Genomic DNA, 27,701 nt, shown 5'->3' on the forward strand with positions numbered 1-27,701 from the left:
GGCCTCCCAAAGTGCTGGGATTACAGGCGTGAGCACTGTGCCTGGCCATGGCTGCTTTATGTTTTAGTTATTTTTGCTTCTTTATTATCATTTCTAATTTGCTATGAGTTTCTCAATCTTGTCTTTTATTTTCTTATTCATATTGAATGGTATTTTACAGTCTATGTCTCAGTATCTAGAGACTGTTTCGTTGTTGCTTCTCTCAGTGTTTCTTCATGTTGTTCTATTGTCTTACTTACCTAATCATTTTTTTTAAATTGAATGCTGGATACTGTATGTGAAATTTTTTACAAATAATTTAAGGCCTGCAATAATTTTATCTTTCTCTATAGAAGAATTTTGCTTTTGGTTGGCAGCTAGGGGTATTGGCAATTGGGATAACCTTAATTCAATTTTAGAAATGTAGATAATTCGGCTGGGTGCAGTGGCTCACGCCTGTAATCCCTGCACTTTGGGAGGCTGAGGCATACGGATCACAAGGTCAGGAGTTGGAGACCAGCCTGGCCAACATGGTGAAACCCTGTCTCTACTAAAAATACAAAAATTAGCCGGGCATGGTGACACATGCCTGTAATCCCAGCTTCTCGGGAGGCTGAGGCAGGAGAATCACTTGGTCTCAGGAGGTGGAGGTTGCAGTGAGCCAAGATTGCACCACTGCACTCCAGCCTAGGTAACAGAGCAAAACTGTCTCAAAAAAAAAAAAAAAAAGAAATGGAGATAATTCGAAGATTAACTTACTTCTTTTTGAGGACTAGTTTATTACCAGTTCTCCTTTATTCCTAAGGTGTAGCACCTTAGGCTTTTAACCCACATCTGAGGCCTCCTCTTTATTAAGATTGTTTGGAGCTGGGCGCGGTGGCTCACACCTGTAATCCCAGCACTTTGGGAGGCCAAGGTGGGCATATTACCTGAGGTCAGTAGTTCGAGACCAGCCTGACCAACGTGGAGAAACCCTGTCTCTACTAAAAATACAAAATTAGCCAGGCATGATGGTGCATGCTGTAGTCCCAGCTACTTGGGAGGCTGAGGCAGGAGAATCGCTTGAACCCGGGAGGCAGCGGAGGTTGTGGTGAGCTGAGATCATGCCATTGCACTCCAGCCTGGGCAACAAGCAAAACTCTGTCTCAAAAAAAAAAAGATTGTTTGGATTTATTCTCATTGTTCATTTCTGAGATGTTATCACTTAAGACTCCTTTAAATATTCCATTTTTGTGTAAGTTGGTAATCAATGTTTTGTCGTTAGTTGGGTCAGACAGAGTTAAGAGGGAATCAGTGCCCATGCTCATGGCTAGCTTGATAGAGATAGTGATCAATGAGTTTCAAAAGCCTAGGAGAAAACCAGGGAGAGATAGTGAGAAAGCATGAGTTTAGTCAGGCTCCCTCTCTCATCACCCCTTGTGTGTAAACTTTAGAGTCCAGAGCATTATTTTTAGTGATGAAGGTAACACTTTCTTATATGTTCATTGGGTTCTTCTGAATCTTTTAAGCTCCTGTTGTTTTCTTTGAGGGCCAAGCAAACAGAGTCCTGGCCAAAAAATAACATTATAGTGGTGAAGATAGAGACATTGAGGGTTGTATTGATAACGTGTGATAGGGAGAAGATCTGGATGGTTTTAGTGCAGGCCCTTGATTTGAATATACTTCTAATCAAATAACTTGTGTTTTCCTGAAATAGAGATTACTAATAATATCACTTAATAAGATGACATTAGTTACATAAAAACAGACAAGGTAGCCGTTATCAACACATTTAGAATCTTTACTGAAAAAATAAGAATAGCAGAATAGGACATGGAATTAATTGAAAAATAAAGAATACATAGAATGATAAAATTCAGCAATCTCATGGCTCTGACTAAAAAAAATATTTTTAAAAATTCAGCATGCTTTCTCTCAGCACTGAGCAGTGCAGTTTAGGACATGTTTTTGGCAAATTGTTGGTATTGGTTTGTCTTAAAGGATTCATGCATAGGGCTTAAGAAAGCTGGCCGGGCGCGGTGGCTCACGCTTGTAATCCCAGCACTTTGGGAGGCCGAGGCGGGCGGATCACGAGGTCAGGAGATCGAGACCACGGTGAAACCCTGTCTCTACTAAAAATATAAAAAAAATCAGCCGGGCATGGTGGCGGGCGCCTGTAGTCCCAGCTACTCGGAGAGGCTGAGGCAGGAGAATGGCGTGAACCCGGGAGGCGGAGCTTGCAGTGAGCCGAGATTGTGCCACTGCACTCCAGCCTGGGTGGCAGAGCGAGACTCCGCCTCAAAAAAAAAAAAAAAAAAGAAAGCTTCCTCTTACACGGTACTAAAGTGGCCTGTTAATGTGTCTCTCGCCCCTAGATTAGAATTTTTTTGAGGAAACTGAGACTATATCTTCTCTGTGGTCTCCTAGACATCATCAGGGCCACTTTCATTTTAGAGGTTCCTGGTATATTAAAAAATAAAGAAATCAGCCAGGTGCGGTGGCTCAGGCCTATAATCCCAGCACTTTTGGAGACCGAGGCGGTCGGATCACGAGGTCAGAAGATTGAGACCATCCTGGCTAACACAGTGAAACCCTGTCTCTACTAAAAATACAAAAACATTAACCGGGCGTGGTGGCGGGTGCCTGTAGTCCTGGCTACTTTGGAGGCTGAGGCAGGAGAATCGCGTGAACCCAGGAGGCAGAGCTTGCAGTGAGCCGAGATCGTACTGCTACACTCCGGCCTGGGGGACAGAGCAAGACTTCATTTCAAAAAAAAAAAAAAAAAAAAACCAAGAAATCCCAAGTTTCCAAAAATTGTAGCCTATTTTAAATATTTACGTTTAACAAATTTCTACTTTTTCACAAATCAGAATATAATACAATATAATCATGCTTTTCAAAAGCTAATTTTCAGAATTCTAAGAAAGGACATATTCTTAATAAGTCATCGTGCCCTAGGGGGACAAAAATTTAAAGTTGAAGAATTAGCATTTTCAGTCCTGTCACTGTAGCACTATCTGTGAGGCCTTCCACATATAAGAAGTGTCACGTCAAATGTGCCTGCTGTCTCCCTCAGCCCAAATTCTTGTCTTGGCCCTGGTCTTATTCATCTTTGTACCACGAGCCTAGTACAGTGGTTGCTTCATGGCGGACACTCAACAAATGTTTGTTGACATTTGTTTTTAAACTAAACTGTTTCAAGAATGATTCATTTGCCTTCTGAAAGTCAAGATACCAGAAAATGAGTTTGCTATTCAGTTTCTAGAACTCCTAAAGCACTATTTTACACATAATTTTCAGGCTTTGCCAAACTGTTACTAAACTTACAGTGGATGATTGTCTTTCATGCTTTGCCAACATGTTTCAAATTTCTGGTATGGAAAAATCTAAGCATAAAGGATGTGTGTGTGGAGTGGGAGGGAAGGCAGTAAATACCTCAACTCCTGACCCCATGAACCCATTTTGTTAGGGATAAAACCAAGGGTTGACTCATTGAGGGACTTTCTAGAGTCATCTCAGGTGTATGCTAGACATGAAAGTCCTGGAAAGTTCTAGAAACATCCCAGTCTGTGGAAAGCAGCACCATCTCCTCGTGGCTGAATTTAGAACGACAGCATTGATCAATTCTCTTAGCACTGTATGGGCCAGGGTCGACACGCAGCAAGTCTTATGGAGCCTGGTGTGCTGCTGCCCTCTAGTGGTTCTTCGGCCCGTGCAGGACCCACCGCTTTTCTCCCACAGTGAGGGGGCAGCAAAACTTCCAGGTTATCAAACGCTGAAATCCGCTGGGCTGCTGAAACCAGCCAAGTCCATGGTCTTCCCCTCAAGGCACCCGAGATCATCAAGTAGTGCAGGAGTCATCAGGCCCAACACTGGGAGAGATGAGATTTGGTCCTTCAACTGAAATGCAGGATCGCACCGCTAGTCCTCTTCAGTGCCATTCCCTGCTTTCAAAGATACAAAACCAAGGGGACGAGGACCAAGGACAGAATGGATCTACCAGCAGGAACCCAAAGCCAAACTGTCTTTCTCCCCACTCCCCCGCCCCCCCGCAAATGAATTAGGTTATCGTTGGGAGGGAGGGCATGTGGCAGTAGTGTCTCTAGTGGACAAAAGGTGACATGTCCGTTGTAGTTTGATTCACTCTTCAATTCTCCTGGTTTGTTGTTGTTTATATTTCCCAACCAAGGCTTCCTGTCCTCTCAGTTTTCTTTCTTCCACATTATTTTTCTCCCTAGATTCACTTGCTCGGATAGCTCCTAGATCCTGTGCCCTCATCGTCTTTTCCAAGGCCATCATCAGGACTCATGCAGGCTTTTTTTTGAGACGGAGTCTTGCTCTGTCGTCCAGGCTGGAGTGCAGTGGCGCGATCTTGACTCAGTGCAACCTTCGCCTCCCGGATTCAAGCGATTCTCCTGCCTCAGCTTCCTGAGTAGCTGGGATTACAGGCACATGCCACCACACCTAGCTAATTTTTGTATTTTTACTAGAGACAGGGTTTCACCATGTTGGTCAGGCTGGTCTCGAACTCCTGACCTTGTGATCCACCCGCCTCTGCCTCCTAAAGTGCTGGGATTACATTTGTGTTCCTGGCTGGTTGTTGAGGAAAGAGGAGATTGGCGGGGTGGGTGGTGGTGGGGAGGGTCACTGGCGGAACTGGCCCTTGGTCCTGGGTATCTTGGCTTTGTTGGCCAAGGGGTGTGTGGTGGGGTTGTCTGTGGTTAGGGTTTGAGGGCTTCTGGGAGGGGGAAGCCGGCCAAGGGTAGAGAGCTGCCAGAAGTCAAAATTGGGGACATGGGTTGGGCTGCCAAAAGATTCAGCAGACAACAGCCCCCGCAACTGTGCTTAGCCCTGAAATGCCTCTACTGGGTCCTCCTAACATTTAGTCCGAGTGTGTCAGGGCGCCTTTCTGAAGCCTTCCTGTTGCTCTCCCTGCCATCTCTACCATTCTCCTGCTTCTTAATGCTTTGGATCAAATAATCGGGCTGGAGAAGAGCAAGTGGTAGGGGACAGACGTCTGATTCTGGCCTATTCTGCAGTCATCCAAGCATGGGTTTAGAGAATGGCATTTTTCTGTTTGCAGGCAGGGTAGGCCTGTAGACTAGGGATTGTGTGTGGGAGGCTCCAGCATGGTCAGTGACAATGGAGCTGTAATTATTGATCTCAAATTCAATCATACAATCTCGGTACACCTGGGACTTGGGATTGGGGTAGGTCTGGAATCTGGTTACGTGGGAAACCTTTCCTTGGACAATTTTCATCTAAGAAGCGGCACTTTCATCTTCATGTTTCACTTTCAGTTTCATGGTTCTCTCCCACACCCCACCCAACCACGAGCACTCCCAGTTCCTAAGCACACCGCACTCCTGATGCCCCCATTTCTGGACTAGTTCGGTGCTCAGCAGGGATTGGAGGAGCTCCTTGCTCCTGTTCTGAACGCTGTGTTCATGGAATTTGGCAGGGCGTGGTGGCTCATGCCTGTAATCCCAGGGCTTTGGGAGGCTGAAGCAGGAGGATTGCTTGAGGCCAGGAGTTGAAGACTAGCCTGGGTAACACGGGGACACCGCCCCCGCCCCCGTCAAAACACACACACACAAAGTAAAATGAAAAAAATAAAAATAAAAAAGACAGGAATTAACACGTACAGAAGAGATCAAAATGTCCATTTAAATATTTTACTTACTTCTTTGTGGGAGAGCATTAAGAAAAAATATTTATAAACTTTCAAGATGAAATGTTGAGAGTTTTTCTTCTTTTGTATTTTTCTTATCTAAAAGTTGTGATCATAAAAAATAAACATTCTCAAAATATCCTAAAAACAAAATATATCTTGAATATTTACATGTTTTATTAAGGAATCTAGATTCTTTTTTTTTTTTTTTTTTTTTTTTGAGATGGAGTCTTGCTCTGTCGCCCAGGCTGGAGTGCAGTGGCACGATCTCGGCTCACTGCAAGCTCCGTCTCCCAGGTTCACGCCATCCTCCTGCCTCTGCCTCCAGAGTAGCTGGGACTACAGGCACTTGCCACCATGCCCAGCTAATTTTTTTGTATTTTTATTAGAGACGGGGTTTCACTGTGTTAGCCAGGATGGTCTCAATCTCCTAACCTCGTGATCCACCCGCCTCGGCCTCCGAAAGTGCTGGGATTACAAGCGTGAACCACCGTGCCCAGCCTAGATTCATTTCTTTAAGAATATTATTTTTAAAAAGGATGTAATAAGTTTATAGACATAAAATTGAATGTGATATCACTCATATTTCCTTTTCTGGTTTTTAGGAAAAGAAACAGCACACTCAAATAGTTTAAGCATATAGATTTATTAGGGGTTACAGATAACTTAAAATTTGATGGAAAGGTGAAGGCAGATTTTCAACTGAACTTCAGGAATGGCTCTCAGAACCAAACTGCAAAGAACCAAACTGCAAACTGGCTCCCTAAGGGTGAAACTGCCAGAAATTTGAAAACACTGAATCAGGTAAGTATCACCCCAGCTGCCCTTTTTGAACTCTCGTGCATGTTGGCTGTTGTGTTGGTATACACAGGGCAAGGAGACATTCCCAGAGTTGAGAGAGGCCAAAACACTGAGATCCACCTGCCTAAGAATCAATGACTGAAATTGCCAAGATGCTGCAGTTCCTTCAAGAAGACATAGATGCTGCATCCCAATGGGGCTTACATTAGCTAAAAGCCAGCACTTGGGGAGGTGGACAGATACATGTCCAGAGTGCCTTGGAGAGCACAGGCCACCCCTGAAGCAGTGAAGAAAGGCTAAATACGTGGTGGAACCAGGAAGGAAAGGAACCCCAGACTTGCTCCTGGCTCACAGTACTGCCCGCTTCCCCATGCAGAGACACCCCAGTGAGGGCCCTCATATTGCCCTTGTGGACTTCGCTGGGAGTGAACCCTTCAGACCTAAGAGCTTCTAGGGCTCAGTTATTGGAAACATTTTCAATTTTATTCTTCTGAATGACTTAAAGATTTTTCAATTAGAAAAACTCTCTTCATGAATGACATGTACTAATGTACTAAAGAACTTTGCTTGTAGATCTACTTAGAATTGTCACACTTCTTCTACTACTGATTACTACTGTAATCTACTGGGATTACAGGCGTGAGCCACCACACCCGACCTTTTGTTTTTTCTTTCTTTCTCCTTTTTTTGAGGTGGAGTCTTGCCCTGTCGCCCAGGCTAGAGTGCAATGGCAGTATCTCAGCTCACTGCAACCTCCACCTCCTGGGTTCAAATGATTCTCCTGCCTCAGCCTCCTGAGTAGCTGGGATTACAGGCGCCTGCCATCATGCCCAGCTAATTTTTGTATTTTTAGTAGAGACGGGGTTTCACCATGTTGGCCAGGCTGGTCTGGTACTCCTGACCTTGTGATCCGCCCACCTCGGCCTCCCAAAGAGCTGGGATTACAGGCGTGAGCCACGGCGCCCAGCCCAAATGTGCTTTTCAGTAAAGGGTTGGGAAAAAATAAGTTAGAGTGCAACTGCAAATTCCAAAATGATTAAGCCCTTGGAAATAAAATGGGATACATGGTTTCAAAGATATCCAAGAGGTGGCATGTGCAGTAAGAAAGAACTCAGCATTGGGCAGGCTGGTGGCTATAGCACCAGTGCTGAGAAGGCAGGATGTTAAGTAGGAAAGAAAAGCCCTTAGAGCAAGGCACAGTTCCAGGATCCCTGTCCACATGGACAACATGATCCTAGTCTCTCATGTCTGCCAGCTCTTGGGTCTTCTGGCTTTTCTTAGTCTCACTCAGCCACGTGGTTTGTAGCACTCACTTCCCTTGAAGGCACTTGAAACTGGGACATCTGTCCACAGACAGGCCTGTCTGGATAGCCTCCCAAAATGCTCATGGCAATGAGAAAGTCTCTGAGTCCCAGTCATTTACCTGCACACAGAGTAGTTCCCATCTTAGCAAAACTGGGTGTTCTCTGAGTATCACTCAGCACGTGGAAGCTGTCCAGACTTCTGTCCTGTGCAGGCAGGCTGTAACCTGGGATCTCTGTTCTTGCATGCAGATAAACATACAGTCCTTCAAACCTTCAAGTTCCTAGATGGTGAAACAATACATCTGTGCTGAGAGTGAGGAGAAGGATGCGATGGTCTTCCAGTTTTGTACTTTCACACTTCTGGGTCATCAGAAACCAAAGATTTGCCTTGGTTTCCCAAAGTGTTGGGATTACAGGCATGATCCACCACGTCCAGCCTCAATTATTGTTATTATTTATTTATTTATTTTGAGACAGAGTCTTGCTCTGTCACCCAGGCTGGAGTGCAGTGGCACCATCTCGGCTCACTGCAAGCTCCGCCTCCCGGGTTCATATCATTCTCCTACCTCAGCCTCCTGAGTAGCTGGGACTACAGGCACCTGCCACCACGCCCAGCTAATTTTTTGTATTTTTAGTAGAGATGGGGTTTCACCGTGTTAGCCAGGATGGTCTCGATCTCCTGACCTTGTGATCCACCTGCCTCGGCCTCCTAAAGTACTGGGATTACAGGCATGAGCCTCCATACCTGGCCCTCAATTATTTTTGATAGGTTTGTGTCAATATTTCCATGATATATAACAATTCCTTATTATTCTAGCAATCTTTTCCTCATCATTTTGTCTTAGTTCTACATAATTCTTATACTGAGGATTAAACTGAAGCATGGCTCTAACCCTGAAACTTCCCTAATAATTTTTAATCTCAATGATATTGTTTGAATAGTTGCCCCCTCCAAATCTCATGTTGAAATTTGGTTCGGGACAGAGCAATGGCTCACACCTGTAATCCCAGCACTTTGGGAGGCCGAGGCGGGCAGATCACAAGGTCAGGAGGTCAAGACCATTCTGGCTAACACAGTGAAACCTCGTCTCTACTAAAAATACACACACACACACACACACACAAAATTACCCGGGCGTGGTGGCGGGCACCTGTAGTCCCAGCTACTCGGGAGGCTGAGGCAGGAGAATGGCATGAACTCGGGAGGTGGAGCTTGCAGTGAGCCGAGATCGTGCCACTGCACTCCAGCCTGGGCAACAAAGCGAGACTCCATCTCAAAAAACAAATAAATAAATAAATAAATAAATAAATAAATAAAATAAAAAAGAATTTGATAATATTGGAAGTGGGACCTAAAGGGAGGTGTTTGGGTCATGGGGGTCGAGCTATCATGAATGGCTTGGTGCAGTCCCCAAGTAATAAGTAGGTTCTCACTCTATTAGTATATACAATAAAAAGAGAACCATGTCAAAAGGTACCCAAGACACACCAAGAAAGCTCAAACTTGAAGACATGTTTTTAATATGTAAATGTGTATGAATGGATACATACAAAATGTGTTTAAAATCTGTTTGAGCTGCCACTGTCAGATTCAATGTATAGCTAGCATTAATTTGCTGTGGTTAGAGGGCATCAAGATCTTCCCAGAAATTCAGAGCCTTAGGTAATTCAAAGGAAGATTCTGTCAACATTTATACCTAAGCTTGACAGCCCTGATGCCTCTTTGGACCTGGCTTGGAAATATGATCCTCTATTGTAGCAATTGCACCTTGTTGCTGAATGATGTCATCATCCACAAGATGGATCCATTCTTGATTCTCACCCTATTGACTTTTTTCCATTGCAACCATAACATGGGCTAGCTGCTCTACACCTCTCCAGTGGACTTCAAGTGCTGCTGAGCTCAAATAAATCTTGTCTGTCCCACCATTTTAACCAGATAGGCAGAGCTCTTCTGTCTTAAGTGTCTCATAAATCTTTCAACTAGGTAAACTTCTAGTGCTATGCTTCCTCTGACCGTTCTGCTATTCTGTTTTCCTGTGCCATGATTTCTCATTAGGTTTTCTACTATTTTTGTTTTCTTCTTCTTTTTTTTTTTTGAGATGGAGTTTCACTCTTGTCACCCAGGCTGGAGTGCAATGGCACGTTCTCGGCTCACTGCAGCCTCTGCCTCTTGGGTTCAAGTGATTTCCTGTCTCAGCCTCCCGGGTACCTGGGATTACAGGCACCCGCCACCAAGCCCAGGTAATTTTTTTTTTTTTTTTTTTTTTTGTATTTTTGGTGGGGACAGGGTTTCACCATGTTGGCCAGGCTGGTCTCGAACTCCTGACCTCAGGTGATCTGCCCACCTTGGCCTCCCAAAGTGTTGGGATTACAGGCATAAGCCACCAAGCCTGGCCCTACTATTGCTTTTTTAAGCCCTAAATTCAAGGACAAAGGTCTGGCTTTGAAGAGAGTCACCATGTTCAGTAACCTTTCTGGTCTTCAGATAAGCTCTCCCAATGATCTTGGAGTTTGGCTGTATTCCAAATGGTCTCTTCACTGTGTCTTTCCTCTCTCAGTAGGTTGTAAGATGTGTGAAAGCTGTAGCCAGTCCTTCATCTTTGTGTATATGGCTCCCATCACCGCATCTGGCATATAGAAGGATATCAACACATGCTTGTGAAATGTTGAAACGAATCAGACTTTTACATTAAGAATGATATTTGACCAAAAAATCTGTATTTGTATCTGTCAACTTAAAAAAATCACACAATTATTAATTTAGAAAGGAGATTTTCTTTTCTTTTTTTTGAGACAGGGTCTCACTCTATCACCCAGGCTGGAGTGCAATGGCACAATCATGGCTCACTGTAGCCTCAGCTTCCCCAGACTCAGGAGATCCTCCCACCTCAGTCTCCTTAGTAGCTGGGACTACCGGCATGTGCCATCATGCCTGGCTAATTTTGGTACTTTTTGTAGAGATGGGGTTTCTCCATGTTACCCAGGCTGGTCTCAAACCCCTGGGCTCAGGTGACCCCTCTGCCTCCGTCTCCCAAAATGCTGGGATTACAGGTGTTAGTCACTGTCCCCGGACAACTTTATTTCTTTCTTCTTCTTTTTTTTTTTTGTTTTGTTTTGTAGAGACGTGGTTTTGCCGTGTTGGCCAGGCTGGTTTTGAACTCCAGGCTGGTTTTGGCCCCAAGTGATCTGCCCACCTTGGCCTCCCAAAGTGCTGGTATTACAGGTGTGAGCCACCATGCCCAGACTTAATTTTATTTCTTATAAATTGTTACGGCCTGTAGGGTGGTTATTCTGACAGGCTGGAAAGTGTAGTCCCCAGCCAAAGACAGAAGCAGGCACTTTGAGGAAGTAGAGGGTGGAACAGGGATTTATGTTGAATGGGTTGACCAAGTATACATATTCAACAGGTTACAGGAGGCATATAAATATTCATGAATGTGTTCCTAATGCATGTGTACTGAATAAATATGCCTGTTACATATAGTCCATATTCATTCTGGGGTGGAGACAACATTCAAATATATTACAATTAGGCCATATATGTCAAAAGGTGAAGCAGGGACATGAAGGCACTCAAGTGAGCAGCCTCTGTGAACAGTCCATGCTGGTGGTCTTCTTATTAGGAGAAAGTTACTGAAATCAGTCTCTTGTCCAATCAAAGCTGCAGTTACAGCTTGTGGAACAAGGGCCTCAGTTAGTCACTGTCTGGCGATGGATGAACTGTAATGGTTTTAATAGTGATTATCTCGAGGCCAGTGCTTGATTAGCTGCTAGAAAAAACAAAAACAAAAACAAAAAAAACCCTTGTGGTAGTTAGAACATAATTTGTTTTTTAAGTGTAGAGATGTGTGATTTAACCCTTGCCTGGCATAGCCTTAGGTCTCATTTATAATTTGGTGTCTTTATGCTACAAGGAGTCTGTTCTGTCAGTCTCATGATCCCTGTTGTAATAATAATGCTAGTCAGTCATGTTTAAACTGCAAAAGGGAGTAGGTGTAACAAGCTGTGTCTGACCTCCTGTCTTGTCATAGCTAGGAACTCAGGTTTCTCTGGGGTCCCCTTGGCCAATAGAGGGTCCATTCAATTGGTTGGAGGCCTTAGGATTTTATTTTTAGTTCTCATACCCCTTGATGTTTTTGCAAACAGAATGTTTGACTCAGATGAAAACGTATTACAATACAATTTCATTATGGCTATGATATGAGAAGGAAACACAATCCACTTTCAGACAGAATACTCCAAGAAAGGTACTGTTTTACATTTGTTCTCATTACTTTATCTTTGAATCCATGATAAAATCAATAATAATGATATTAGTATTAATAGCAATTGACCAAATTATTTTCTGCTATGCTCTGTTGAATATTCACTTTTATATGGAATGCCTTCATGAAAGCCACCTTGTAAAATGAGAGCAAATTTCACTTCCATTTCAGAGATGATAAAATAACTGAGTCAGCCAGCCGGAGAACTTGGTTTCTTGCTATTACACATGTACACACACATTCTGAAATCCTTCTAACTTAGCAAGTCATCAGTAAAAGCCAAAACTGGGCTTGTGAAAGTCCAAGTTAGGAATGTACAACTATCTCTGCCCCCCCTCTAATCCAAAACCCAAACCAGTCCTTAGGCATCTGCCCAGGAATTCCTCTGCTAAGAGACCTGGGTTTCAGAACTACCTACATGATTTGGGGCAATAATCAGCATTCTACAAGCCAGTGTCCTCCAAAAGAGCTTCCTTCTAGGAAGCTAATACTTTTCTTTTCAACTTCTAACCCAGTCTGTCACCAAAAGGATTTCACTCTAGAAAATTTCATCAAAGGTGATTGGCTTTTATGTTTATAACACCAGGCCATTCTTCTGTTGCGATCAGCTCTGGGCTTCCTGTCACCACCCAGCTTGCCCCTATCTGTTTGGGACTGCCTAATCAGCCAGAAGACCACAAAAAAAGGGCACTCATCCTTTGTCACCTGGAACAGGACAGATGTGAAGCACTTTCAACAACTTGTGCTTGAGGCCTGGGATTCCGTAGAGCATGTTCCAGTGTACCAGACGATTCAAGTCCCTGGCAGCCTGCTTTCTATCCAAAGCTGGGCCACCTCTCTTGGGACCACCAGGACATTGAATTGCTTTCCCATTCCTGTGGACTTCTGAAATGGGCCCACCTGAGACAGGAACCCAGAGTGCATAGCACCTTTAGGCCGGGCACAGAACCACCCACCTAGGAACCTATGACTGCAACCCAGGAGGAGACACAGATACCCCCAGAGATGCCCCCAAGTCACAGCCTCCCTTGAGCCCTGCCAATGCACTCCCTGACTGCCTCACTTGGCTGGATCACCCTGCTCCAGGAACAGACAACCGGAGCCTGAGAAATCAGATGATGGAGACCTACCAAGCATCACCCTCCTCCTGCCTCCCAACAGCCACCACCCAGTGTTCCAAGTCTTGTTGGCAGTAGAGCCCTGGAGCAGTGGCTGAGTTGATGCAAGGCTGCCTCTGCCACCTGCCTTTGGCCTCCTTGAGATTTCTCTCACTGAGACTCTTCAATGGCTGATCCTGTGCCAAAAGGCATTGTTACCATGACACCTCTAGGTTTGCTCAAACACAATGGTAGAGATCGTGCCTGCAGAGGACTTTGTACATGTGTTTTTGCCCACGTGATAAAACTGTGCAAAAATGCAAAATTCTTACCCATGCATGTTTCTGGTTTGGCTGCTGAGGAAGGACAGGGAGCAGAGGAGCTGGTGGCCGGGGGCTGGGCCAGGACAGGTGCATGGCCCTTGGTGCAATAGGGAGGAGTCCAGCATGAACACAACTTTTATTTGTATAGAGGTGGCTGGGTGTTTTAAAGGGAGATGGAGGGATTGGGAGGGGTGTGAGTGAGGAAGACCTGAGTAGAAACAGGAAAGTGAAAAATTATAGAAAGTGGAAAGGGGGGATTGGTCCATATGAACTGAGTCTCCTAACTGGGGCTAAACAAAGCGAGGCTCCTGCCCTCCCACAGAGGCTGGGAGACAGGAGCCCTATTTTCAGGTCTTGCCTGGAACACACAGTATATTCTTTTTGCAGCCTTGATCTTTCTCAGTCAGGCATCTAAAGGAGGGCTAGGGTCATCCCAGAGTTGTGGCCTGGAGCTGTTAGACACTGTGTTAGTGTTTTTCCAGTCTTTATAGACCAAGGTTGAAGCTTAGTAAAGAGTACTCCCAGGAACCTGTCTAGAGATTGCTCAAGGAGATAATCTTTGTTAATGTCAACTAAAGAAAAAAAATCAAGCTTTTAAAGATTTAAATTTGGTTTTATTTAGAAGTCTTTCTGAGGACTACAGACTGAGGACTTATAGCCCTGGAGGAGTCTTTTAGAGAGATTTTGCAGACTGCTTAGTAACACCGTTTCTGTTCATAACTTATATACAGGTCATGGAGGTTTCAGTATGCCTTCAGAACTTACATCAAACTTGCTCAGATTTTGCATTAAAGCAGAATCACATCAATGCTTGGGTGCAAGGGTACATCTGGTTATAGATTATAGAGCATAATCATTAACCCTGTCACATATTATCTGTAGGAAAATATGTGTCACATATTATGTGCAAGGACTGAGTTCATTTATATGTTTTTTTTTTTTTTGAGATGGAGTTTTGCTCTTGTCGCCCAGGCAGGAGTGCAGTGGCGTGATCTTGGCTCACTGCAACCTCTGCCTCCCGGGTTCAAGCGTTTCTCCTGCCTCAGCCTCCCGTGTAGCTGGGATTACAGGCACCCGCCACTACGCCCAGCTAAATTTTGTATTTTTGTTAGAGATGGGGTTTCACTATGTTGGCCAGGCTGGCCTTGAACTCCTGACCTCAGGTGATCCACCTGTCTTGACCTCTCAAAGTGCTGGGATTACGTGCATGAGCCATTGAGCCTGGCCCATTTATCTTTTAAGGAACATAGTGACTCAGACAGGAGATGTGGGGGGCAATGTGCTGTATCCTGCCTGTTTTTGTTGTTGTTGCTGTTTGTTTGTTTGTTTGGACAAACTCTCACTCTGTCACCCAGGCTAGAGTGCAGTGGTGCGATCTCGGCTCACTGCAACCTCCACCTCCAGGGTTCAAGTGATTTTTGTGCCTCAGCCTCCCGAGTATCTAGGATTACAGGCACCTGCCACCACGCCTGGCTAATTTTTGTATTTTAGTACAGACGGGCTTTCACCATGTTGGCCAGGCTAGTCTCAAACTCCTGACCTCAGGTGATCCACCTGCCTCGGCCTCCCAAAGTGCTGGGATTACAGGCGTGAGCCGCTGTGCCCAGCCCGTTTTGTTTTTAAAGCATTCTCCCAGATAGAAGGACATCATCACAGAGTCAGGGGCTTTGTGAAATTATGCTGGCAAAAGAAATGAGCAAACATGGCTTTTTACATTGCAACTTTGTCTCAAGTAAGTTACTGGGGATGTGGGGCCAAAGGGGAGGCACCTTCCTGCGCCACAGGAAAGCTGGGAACGGAAAGAGAAGCCAGGAGTGCAGGATGGGGATACCAGAATACTCCGGGGTTTGCAGAGCTAGGACCTCAATTTTGGGTGGGGACCAGGATGCCAAACCAATCTCCAAATTGACTTCTGTCTAGGTTCCTGGATGCTGTTCCAGGTGTTGAAGAAAGGGTCAACCTAGGATCAGTGTGGTGGCTCATGCTGAACTGGGAAGATGCATGAGGAAGAAGCGGAGAGAACCAAGAAGTCACTTAGCAAGGCCAATTCCGGAAGAGCACATGTGGGGAAAATGGGCTTAAGGGGAGCCAGGAAAGTTCTAGTGGAAAGACAGCATTGGTCCAAATGAATTGAGTCTCCTAACTGGTGAGGCCAATTCTGGATGAGCAGATTTGTGAGAAATGGGCAAAGCCTTCCCTTTTCCAGGATATGTGGGTTTCCTTCATCACAGTGGCCACCACATGAACTTCTAGGATGAAGGGGTCAAAATCTCCTGGCAACCTTGAGCTTAAATTGTGTTTGTGTAACACCTTCCCTAAGGTTCCAATAAAATTACTAGGGGGTTTTACAGAGTGAAGTAGAAGGGACTGACAAAGACCCTCCTTGGCCAAACCCTAGACACAGTCTCCTCTCCCCTTTCCCACCTATGCTTGGACCTTGGACATTGCCTCAAGAGCCCAGTTTTAGCCAGCATCCCCTATCTTCAATATCTGATTCACCCTCGATATCTGACCACATTCCTTATTCTCCAATTGATATCTGATCACCCTGGTCTGCCTATAGCAAGAATACTGTTAGGTCGCTTTAGAAAAAATTAACCTATCCTTTTAGTAATTTTCCATTCACTAACCCCTGTCCTTCCCCACGTTCCATCCCTACCTCTCAGTCTTTGGCTGTAAATCCCTTATTTTCCTTGTATTAGGAGCTGGGATCCCAATGTATATCCTCTACTGCAAAGTACACCTATGGCAATAATGCTGAATGAAGTCTGCTTTACCATCTTAACAACTGTGTTACATTTTTTTCTTTAACAGAAATAAACTGTGTTTGCGCTTTTGAAGAGGTAGGAGACTTTCTGTCACATAAGTCCCATATCCAGTCCTGAAGCCTCTTCTTGCCTCAGAGTTGTTAGGGCTGGTTTCCTGAGGAAATAAAAACATTTCACTCCAAAATCTATTTGTTTGACATACTTCGTGATAGTGGTTCAGAGGGCCTGCAAACAGAAGTAGTCCTAAAAACTGTTTTGTGGGGGAGACACCTTCATCTGTAGAGAAAACCTGTATTGATGTAGCCAGACTTAAGCCCCCATTCTTTCTGGTAACCTTAAGTTGGTATATAAATATTCATACCCCATTGTTAGGGTAATCACTTGCGACTTTCCCCCAATGCATGCTAGTAAATTTCTATACCATCTCCCCTAGTAATCGGCCTTTTGTCAGTTGATTTTTCATCAAACCTTCAGAGGATGAAGGGAAATATTCCCTTAGCTTCTACAGTTTTGGTGCTGTCAGCAGGATCCCAAAGTCTCTTTGCTGTTCTGGAAACTGCAGTGAAGGGAACCTAGGACCTGACTAGGTGGCAGAAAGGTAAGATTTTCTTACCAACCAGCCTCTCTGTCTCTCTCTCTGTTGAATCCAGTCAAGTGGATGGCAAAAATCACTGTATGTCTCTTTTTCCTCTGCAAAATTTTGATTAATAGGAGAAAAATATTTGTGTGGCTAGTAGTGGGTCTAACAACTCTGATGTACTTTTTGGTATGAATATTCATATTGTTTGGTCTTTTTCCTCCCAGAAACAGTTTTCTTCTTTGTCTTTTTGTGTTGTTCTGTGATAAAGAAGGACACCATAGGGTGGAACATGGGCCTAAACCTCCTATAAGCCCGTTTTTCAAGCCAACCCTGAAAACTGGTCAGTTTTGATTGTGATCAGAGCAGCATATAAACTTTGCTGTGGGTCTCCAAAATAAAAACTGGATGAGGTTCCCCTCTTGTCTTGTTTTATGTCCTTGAGCTTGACCTGTGACCAAGTGGGAGCACTCTCTGTCTCCGACATTTGGGTGGCATGATTTTCGGATCATGTCTGGTGGCCAGTCTGAAAATGGCTGGGAACCAGAGTCATATAAGATTTGAAGCAGTACACTTTTTGTTCCAAATGTGTCAAGCTCTCGAGGTAGTTTGTCTTTAAAAGTCCCATCTCGGCTGGGCGCGGTGGCTCAAGCCTGTAATCCCAGAACTTTGGGAGGCCGAGGCGGGCAGATCACGAGGTCAGGAGATCGAGACCATCCTGGCTAACACGGTGAAACCCCGTCTCTACTAAAAATGCAAAAAATTAGCCAGGCGTGTTGGCGGGCACCTGTAGTCCCAGCTACTCAGGAGGCTGAGGCAGGAGAACGGCGTGAACCCGGGAGGTGGAGCCTGCAGTGAGCCGAGATCGCACCACTGCACTCCAGCCTGGGGGACAGAGCAAGACTCTGTCTCAAAAAAAAAAAAAAAAGTCCCATCTCTACAGGGTTTTTGGTTGCCTCAACCCTTGTTGCCTGGTTAGGGCTAGAAAAGTCCTATCCGCCTACTTGGTGTCACAAATTAAGAGGTCTGTGACTGGTGATCCCCACAAATTTCTAAGTCACCAGAGGCACGGTATGCACAAACAGCATCCTTAACCATGTGTGGCAACAAGAATCTTTCCATCTCGGCCTATTCCTGGGAGTAAATTATTATAAAGACATAAAAATATAGTTGTTGGTAAGAAAAATGTTGTTCAGTTTTGAGGGTTTTGAGACGGGGTCTCACTCTGTTGCCCGGGCTGGACTGCAGTGGTGTTATCAGCTCACTGTAACCTCAAACTTCTGTGCTCAAGGGTTCCTCCTGCCTCACCTTCCCAAGTAGCTGGGACTATAGGTGCACACAACCATAACTGGCTAATTAAAATTTTTTTTTTGTAGAGACGGGATCTCAGTTTATTACCCAAGCTGGTCTTGAACTCCTGGACTCAAGGGATCCTCCGGCCTCAGTCTCCCAAAGTGCTGGGATTACAGGTGTGAGTTGCCACACCTAGCTTAGTTTAGATGTTTTACTGTTTTAAATTTTTAATAGTTAATGATAGATAAAACTAAATTTAAAAAATTATAAAAGGTTATAAAAGGTTTATACAAATCTTATCTTCTGTGGTCAAAACTAACTGAGGTTAGAGAGACCTGTTCGTAAGGTTTCACTAAAATTAGCTTTAGCATTAATAATATACTGATATAGAGATAAAAATTTTTTAACAACATTTCCATATAAGAGATAACAAATACAAGATTTTTTGTTCACCTTTTAAATACATTGCAAAAGAAAAAAGAGAGCTTGCCTCATGCTGTCTTTGTCTTTTTGATTGTTTAGAGAACTGAGTCTCCTCTCTATCAAAGAGTAAGGGTTTTTGCTTTTTGAAATCTTTGAATTATCACTTTGGCTAAATGAGTAACTTATTTGTGTAAGATAAGGATTACTTATGTGTAATTCGATTTTGATCCAGGGTTTGAAACCTTTCTTATTTTCCTATCAAGTATTTTAAGCCTTTAATAGTTGACAAACTTCTCAAAATCAAATTTTATATTCTAAAATTAAGCCTTTTTGACCTGAAACTAACTTTTAATTTTGGTATATAAAAATCATATGGAAAACACTGTCAAATAGAGTGGTGTTTAACTTTGAGTTACATTTGCAGAAATGTGTTATTAATATGTGCTCCAAAATTGTATGAGATTCCTAAAATTATGATATGTCTTGGCTTATGTTATGAGTCATATGATTATTGTGTTAAATTGTTATATGGCAGAGAAATAAGCAAATTTTCTTGTCAATTGTGTCCTTTTTTTTTTTTTTTTGAGATGGAGTCTCGCTGTCACCCAGGCTGGAGTGCAGTGGTGCAATCTCAGTTCACTGCAAGCTCCACCTCCCGGGTTCATGCCATTCTCCTACCTCAGCCTCCTGAGTAGCTGGGACTACAGGTGCCTGTAACCACACCCAGCTAATTTTTTTTTTTGTATTTTTAGTAGAGATGGGGTTTCACCATGTTAGCCAGGATTGTCTCGATCTCCTGACCTTGTGAACTGACTGCCTTGGCCTCCCAAAGTGCTGGGATTACAGGCATGAGCCACTACACCTGGCTGTCAATTGTGTCTTTACGGCTATTCTAAGTCTTTTGTCATCCATAGACATTTATTGTTTTATTTTATTCTTCTTGAAAGACAGTTTATAATCAGCTATAGTCCAAAATTTGATTCTTCTTCAAAAAAATTCATAATAAGGATCCTGACAAGTACTCTTGAATACAGGTTTTTGATAACTTTGGAGATCATAACATTGAACAACATGAAAATTTTCAAGACTCTAGTAAACAAAGTTAATAGGTTCATGAAAGTTGATAACTTCAAGCAGAACAGGAATGAATTACATGGAACTAAACTGATAAAAGACTAAAATAATTTTTGTAACTTTTTTGCTTAAAATATTGCTGATTCTTTTTGTGTTTTGTTTTTGAGTCAAGAAAAACTTTTATTTTAAACATTAATATTTATAGTTTACAACAATTGGTTAGAATATACTTTTGTGAATAAAATTGAAACATTTGCCGAGCGTGGTGGCTCACTTCTATAATCCTAGCACTTTGGGAAGCCGAGGCAGGCGGATCACGAGGTCAAGAGATGGAGACATCCTGGCCAACATGGTGAAATCCCATCTCTACTAAAAGTACAAAAATTAGCTAGGTGTGCTGGCACATGCCTGTAGTCCCAGCTACTGGGGTGTCTGAGGCAGGAGAATTGCTTGAACCTGGGAGGTGGTGGTTGCAGTGAGCTGAGATCACACCACTACACTCCAGCCTGGTGACAGAGTGAGACTCCATCTCAAAAAAAAAAAAAAAAAAAAGGAAACATTTATCTTTCTCTACCCGATTTCTCCAAAATTTGGAAGCTATTTGTGAGTATTCTTAATTTATAGCAATATAGTTATTTGCATACACTCAGTAAGAATCTGCTTTCTTTTGTAACAGCTCACAATTGGATATATTGGTTATTTTACCAAGGCTTTAACTGAAATGATATATTTTTAGATATGACCAGACTGCTTTGAGCAATTTAGGTTGTCTTCCTAGAGGAAATAAAAAGCCCCCTTGGAAAGACTGGCTTGGTGCCTCATCTACATGGCTCCCTTATGAGGTTCCTGACCTTGTGGTAAGTAAATAATATCACCTTATGACAGGCCCAAGACTCTCCAGATATTTTGGGAACCTCAAAAACAGAGGAATTCGCTGGTTTTATACACACATATTTTATACAGTTTTATACACTGGTTTTATAAGCACAGTCTGATGGCAAATCTTTGGCTTGGCTTCTCAGCTTTAAGAAGCTTTTAAAAGTCTGACCTGAGATTCCTTATGAAAAAGTTCTAGTGGCTGAGCACAGTGGCTCATGCCTGTAACCCTAGCACTTTGGGAAGCCGAGGTGGGCAGATCACCTGAGGGCAGGAGATCGAAACCAACGTGGCCAACATGGCAAAACCCCGTCTCTACTAAAAATATAAAAATTAGCCAGGTGCAGTGGTGGGCGCCTGTAATCCCAGCTACTTGGGAGGCTGAGGCAGGGAATCACTTGAACCTGGGAGGCAGAGTTTGCAGTGAGCCGAGATGGCACCATTGCACTCCAGCCTGGGCAACAGAGAGAGACTCCATCTCAAAAACAAAAAAAAGAGGCCGGGCGCGGTGGCTCACGCTTGTAATCCCAGCACTTTGGGAGGCCGAGGCGGGCGGATCACGAGGTCAGGAGATGGAGACCACGGTGAAACCCCATCTCTACTAAAAATACAAAAAAAAAAAAATTAGCCGGGCGTGGTGGCAGGCGCCTGTAGTCCCAGCTACTCGGAGAGGCTGAGGCAGGAGAATGGCGTGAACCCGGAAGGCGGAGCTTGCAGTGAGCCGAGATTGCGCCACTGCACTCTAGCCTGGGTGACAGAGCGAGACTCCGTCTCAAAAAAAAAAGAAAGAAAGAAAGAAAAAGTTCTAGCAACCAACTTGAAAAATGCCTATATCACTAATCACTATTCTTGCTATACTTTATGCAAATAATCAGGCCAAATATAGTAAGACTAAAACATGTTACAAATAAATTCATCTTACTATGATTTATCTTTGGTATAAATGAGACTAAAGAAAGAAAAATTGCGGGGGCCGGGCGCAGTGGCTCGAGTCTGTAATCCCAGCACTTTGGGAAGCCGAGGTGGGCGGATCATGAGGTCAGGAGATCGAGACCATCCTGGCTGACATGGTGAAACCCCGTCTCTACTAAAAATACAAAAAATTAGCCAGGTGTGGTGGTGGGCACCTGTAGTCCCAGCTACTCAGGAGGCTGAGGCAGGAGAATGGCGTGAACGTGGGAGGCGGAGCTTGCAGTGAGCGGATAGCACCACTGCACTCCAGCCTGGGTGACACAGCAAGACTCCACCTCAAAAAAAAAGAAAGAAAAATTGCATTTCAGAAAACACACTGTAGTACACCTGTTATTAGACTCTAGCCCTGCCCATTGTTTTTGAGTTTTTGTTATTTGGCTATAATTTAGACCAAATACTAAATATTTTTGTCTCTACAAGTCTCCGAACTAATGTTTCCATTTTTCTTGGTTAGACTCACTAAAGATTAAAATTGTGCTTTTTCTTAAAGCCCTGCCAACTGAAGTTAGGCAATATAAACTTCAGGAAAAATCACCAGAGCAACTTACATATAACAGCTAGGAAGGGAAAATAAAAATACTAGGACCCCAAATTCCCTAAGTCAAAGGGAAAATTCAAGCTTGGACCCAAGTCACATAAAATGGCCTCTTATTTTTTCCTCTAAATAGATAGCTACAAAGACAAAAGGCTATGTACCATCTTCACAGTTTGCTCACAAGGAAATTTCTTGTGGACTTTGATATCTTTACCCTAAAATAGTTCTGTTGAATTTCACCCTAACAATGTAAATTAACAGCTTATCTTCATGGGTACTGGACAAAGGACATAACTAAAAGACAACCCTCCACCCACCTGAACCTAAAATGTACCCAATGTACCCCTGAACCTAAAATAAAAGTTTAAAAAATTGATTAGATTCTGATGTATCTTTGTCCACTCCTTTATTTTAAACTCTTTTTATCATTTTACTTTATGTCTTCAAAATAGCATAGAGTTTGAAGCTATAATTTATTTCTCTCTTTATTTTTTAAGAGATGAAGTATTACTCTGTCACGCATGCTGGAGTGCAGTGGCATGATTATAACTCATTACAGCCTTTAACTCCTGAGCTCAAGCAATCCTCCTGTCTCAGCCTCCTGAGTAGCTGGGACTACAGCTGTGTGACCCCATACCTTGTTGTAGTTTACTTAATTAATGCAATTGTACTTATCTTTTCACAGGGTAGTTCAATACACTGATTGTATAAGTGGGAAAAGTGGCATCCCCCTTGTCCAGTTTCTATAAGGTACAATTATACCTGAATAATTTTAGTTTCATGTCTCATCTTTTAGTTCTCATCACTAAACTAATGAATTATCTGGTTGTAGAGTTTGAGAGGGGATCTGCACATGAAAAGTTTGGCCCCTCACATTCCACTCTCTTTTATTAAGCCAACTCCTCCTGGAAAACTGTGCTATGCTTGCTTCTCCATGCCCCACATTTCGTAAACACACAGCCTCACTTGAGGAAACTTGAGGTTGTGTAACTCTTCCTGAGGCTGGATAGATAAATGCAATTTTGCCGTTCAGTGTCAAGAGGTCCATTTTTGGTGTTAGCATTAGGCCCATCTTCCAATTTAGTTTATTGTGTGTGATTTTCCTGTATCCCTTATTTCCAACCCTTCAATTCAAGATAACCATCCACAGTTGGTTATTTTATCACTAAATTGAATATTCTGTTGTTCACCTTTTTACATAGTTTTATTTTTATCAATATGTATCTACATATTGTGTGTTTTTGTTAATTTTATAAAATAAAATTGTGTTCTGTGAAGAGAAATTAAACTTTGGGACCCCAAACTCATTTAGCCAAAGGGAAAAGGTAAGCTGGGAACTGGGTCACACAAACCTGCCTCCCGCTTTTGATTCCTAAATAAGATGGCTGCAAGATGAAAAGCTACATACCTCTCCCATATTTTGCCCACAAGGAAATTCCTGGTGAGCTGTTAAAACTTCACCATGGCAATGCAAATTGATAGCTTATTTTTACATGTGCAGTCACCCTGCTCACCAGACACAAATGCATATCTGATTGTTCCCCTACCCCATTTTGTCTGTTATCTTATGTAAAATGCAGATTCCTCATATTTTTCCTCTGCCCCTTTGGTTTATGTGAAAACCGTGCACTTCTAAATATCCTGCCCTTTCCACTTTAAATTTGGAGCCCTCAAAATCATCATCAGAGAAAGGCATAGACCTGTCTCCTGGGCATGTCCTTAACTTTGGCAAATAAACCTCCTAAAATGATTGAGACTTGTCTTGTCATTTTCCTCAATTGACAGTTCTATGTAGTCTTTTAAACTTTTTCTCTTAATATTATGTTGCCATAATGCAGCCATGATTTTAAGTAATATTGTAGTTTATTCTGATTTTTGTAAAATATTCCATTCTGTGAATATAATATGTTCTTTTCTATCCGCTCTATTGTTGGACTTTCAGTTCCTTCCTCCTCAGCAAATTTTTGTTACTGTGAACAGTACATATATGGACATTCTCTTCCATGTTTCCTTGTGTACATGTGCAAGAATTTCCCTTGGATATAGACGTAAGAATGGAATCAGTGGATTATGAGATATTCCTAAACTTGTTCACTCTATCTTTCCATTTTAACAGGAAAGTTCTTACTTCTCAGTCTTATTCTTTGTAGACTACCATTGAATAAAGTCCTCAATCAACCATCCATACCTACTGCAGATTCTTCTAGATGCTGATGTATGTGGAACCCAGAACTCCTATTCTTGGCACCCATATAAGTAAATTTTATTTGTTCTGCATTATGTTCTAGTCTTCTTGATATAGCACTTTAAAAAATCATTTTCATAGAAATTCATATGGTTTCTAATAAATTAACTATCTTTTGCAACTGTTTTGATATGTAAGCAATGACACCCAAATTCAGATTTCATTGTTGTCCCTTAGGGGTATCCTAGTATCTGACTCTAGTTAGGGGTTTAGAATTAGTTATACTGGCTATGAGACTTCCGTTGAATTGACATTCTTTTAGGAGCTGCTCAAGTAAGAACTTTCTAGTATCTTCAAACAAAAAAAAGGACCCACCTACTCAGACAGAAAGTCTATTTTTTAAAGGAAGCTTAGAGAGATTTGTGGGGTTCAAGGTTATTATATTTATACAGATCTACCCAAATTTACCCCTTTGATTTCAGAGTCCCATTACTTGCTAATCAATCCCATTGCTTGTACATAAAAGATATGGTAAAGGTGAATTCACCATATATATATAAAATTTAGAGACAAAGTCTCAATATATTCTCTAGGCTGGCTTTGAACTCACTTCCAGCAATCCTCCTCTGGCCTCAGCCTTTTGAGTAGGTGAGACAACAGGTATGTGCCACCCTGCTTGGTTCTTCACCTTATATTCTGTTTTTGTTTTTTTTTTTTTGGAGATGGAGTCTCACTCTGTCACCCAGGCTGGAGTGCAGTGGCACAATCTCGGCTCACTGCAAGCTCCACCTCCCGGGTTCAAGCAATTCTCCTGCCTTAGCCTCCTGAGTAGCTGGGACTATAGGCACACGCCGCCAGGCCTGGCCACTTTTTGTGTTGTAGTAGAGATGGGGTTTCACAACGTTGCCCAGGCTGGTCTCGAACTCCTGAGCTTAGGCAATCCGCTCGCCTCGGCCTCCCATAGTGGTGCAGTGGTGCAGCTCACCATAGCCTCCAACTTCAGCCTGGGTGCATTTCAGCCTGGGTGACAGAGCAAGACTGTCTCAAAAACAAAACAAACAAACACAATTTTACATTGGTTTATTAAAATAACATAAGCTATTGTTGGCTATACATTTTTCTTTATGTCACTAATTTCAGGAAAAAGAAGGTAATGGGTGAGACTCACATTGCCCAACTTGTGGTAACATTTTAGGCTATTAGTCTGGAAACAACAGGAAAGAAAAAAAAAACCAAAATTTATTTATTTATTTAGAGATGGAATTTTGCTCTTGTTGACCAGCCTGGAGTGCAATGGTGCGATCTTGGCTCACGGCAACCTCTACCTCCTGGGTTCAAGTGATTCTCCTGCCTTGGCCTCCCGAGTAGCTAGGATTACAGGCTCCCACCACCACACCTGGCTAATTTTTTGTATTTTTAGTAGAGACGGTGTTTCACCATGTTGGCTAGGCCGGTCTTAAACTCCTGACCTCAGGTGATCCACCCGCCTCGGCCTCCCAAAGTGCTGGGATTATAGGCGTGAGATACCGCGCCTGGCCCCAAATTTATTTTTTGCTTATTTATTTTTTATTTATCTTAACATTTTTTAGAGATGGGTTTTCTCTCTGTTGCCCAGGGTGAAATGCAGTAGCCTGATTATAGCTTGCTGCAGTCTCAAACTCCTGGGCTTATGTGATCCTCCCATCTCAGCCTCCTGAGTAGCTGGGATTACAGGCAAGAGCTGAGTTGCTGCCCCTGTCAAAATGCCTTGAAACAATTATTCCTGGGTATGGCTGAGAGGGATGTCACTGAAGGCTCTTGCTCAAGTCTCTCTGAGCCTGATAAATTTTGCATACTTTACATTCCTCAGGCTGCTTTGAGCCACTTTTCTTTCCTACCCTTAATGCCCACCTGACTGTGGTCAAATCTATTGTTCTAACTCATTTTAGAAGCAGAATACCTTTGTAGATGATGAAAAAACCTGACCTCTACCTTCTTAAATTCAGTGTGTAGAGCCTGTCACTTTTTTTTTTTGAGGCGGAGTCTCGCTGTGTTGCCCAGGCTGGAGTGCAGTGGCACAATCTTGGCTCACTGCAAGCTCTGCCTCCGGGGTTCACGCCATTCTCCTGCCTCAGCCTGCTGAGTAGCTGGGACTAAAGGCGCCCGCCACCACGTCCGGCTAATTTTTTTTTTTTTTTTTTTTTTTTGAGACGGAGTCTTGCTGTCGCCCAGGCTGGAGTGCAGTGGGGCGCGTTCTCGGCTCATTGCAGGCTCCGTCCCCTGGGGTTCACGCCATTCTCTTGCCTCAGCCTCCCCAGTAGCTGGGACTACAGGCGCCCGCCACCTCACCCAGCTAATTTTTTGTATTTTTAGTAGAGATGGGGTTTCACCGTGTTAGCCAGGATGGTCTCCATCTCCTGATCTCGTGATCCGCCTGCCTTGGCCTCCCAAAGTGCTGGGATTACAGGCGTGAGCCACCGTGCCCGACCCACGCCTGGCTAATTTTTTGTATTTTTTAGTAGAGACAGGGTTTCACCGCGTTAGCCAGGATGGTCTTGATCTGACCTCGTGATCTGCCCACCTCGGCCTCTCAAAAGTGCTGGGATTACAGGTGTGAGCCACCGCACCCAGCCCCAGCCTGTCACTTAAACTGATAAAAGACAGATTAACAGTAGAAAAATTTTATTTTGCATACATAAGGAGGCTTCACAAAAGAGAAGTGAAAACCCAAGTAGGAGTTTAGGGCTGGGGGCTTATATACTATTTAACAAGGGGTGATACATTGTGAAGAGAATAGAATAGTCAAAGGAAAAAGGAGCTTTGTGATTATCAGGGGAGGGAGTAAACAGTGAGAAAGTGATTAGGAAATGTCTGGCAAGTAAGGTTTGTTATGCAGTCTCAAGTCCTCTCTGGTGATAATACATGTCCTCAAACAAGCATTGTGGGGGAAAGAAAGAGAGATCAGGCTGTTACTGTGTCTATGTAGAAAAGGAAGACATAAGAAAGTCCATTTTGATCTGTACTAAGAAAAATTCTTCTGCCTTGAGATGCTGTTAATTTGTAACCCTAGCCCCAACCCTGTGCTCACAGAAACATGTGCTATATTGACTCAAGATTTAATGGATTTAAGGATGTGCCTTGGTAAAAATGTTTGCAGGCAGTATGCTTGGTAAAAGTCATCACCATTCTCCAATCTCAAGTACCCAGGGACACAATGCACTGCGGAAGGCCACAGGGACCTCTGCCCAAGAAAGCCTGGGTATTGTCCAAGGTTTCCACCCACTAAGATAGCCTGAGATATGGCCTCGTAGGAAAGGAAAGACCTCTATCCCCCAGCCCGACACCCATAAAGGGTCCGTGCTGAGGAGGATTAGTGAAAGAGGAAGGCCTCTTTGCAGTTGAGACAAGAGGAAGGCATCTGTCTCCTGCTTGTCCCTGGGAATGGAATGTCTCAGTGTAAAACCCGATCGTACATTCTATTTACTAAGATATGAGAAAACCACCTTATGGCTGGAGGTGAGACATGCTGGCGGCAATACTGCTTTTTACTGCACTGAGATGTTTGTGTAAAGTCAAAACATAAATCTGGCCTATGTG

At 43.3% G+C, this 27,701-nt stretch overlaps 1 protein-coding gene and 1 long non-coding RNA gene across 3 annotated transcripts in view; one reads left to right on the forward strand and one right to left on the reverse strand.

Moving 5' to 3' along the window:
- ZNF131 (zinc finger protein 131) overlaps positions 1-27,701 on the reverse strand; it is a 105,779-nt gene that overhangs the window by 65,307 nt on the left and 12,771 nt on the right. The window lies entirely within an intron of this gene.
- On the forward strand, positions 6,046-14,773 carry LOC129465008 (uncharacterized). The gene is made up of 3 exons (XR_008651824.2): positions 6,046-6,433; positions 11,884-11,984; positions 12,589-14,773. It is a non-coding gene; the product is annotated as an uncharacterized lncRNA (long non-coding RNA).

Source organism: Symphalangus syndactylus, chromosome 16 (genome assembly GCF_028878055.3).
Source record: "Symphalangus syndactylus isolate Jambi chromosome 16, NHGRI_mSymSyn1-v2.1_pri, whole genome shotgun sequence".
Lineage (NCBI taxonomy): Eukaryota > Metazoa > Chordata > Mammalia > Primates > Hylobatidae > Symphalangus > Symphalangus syndactylus.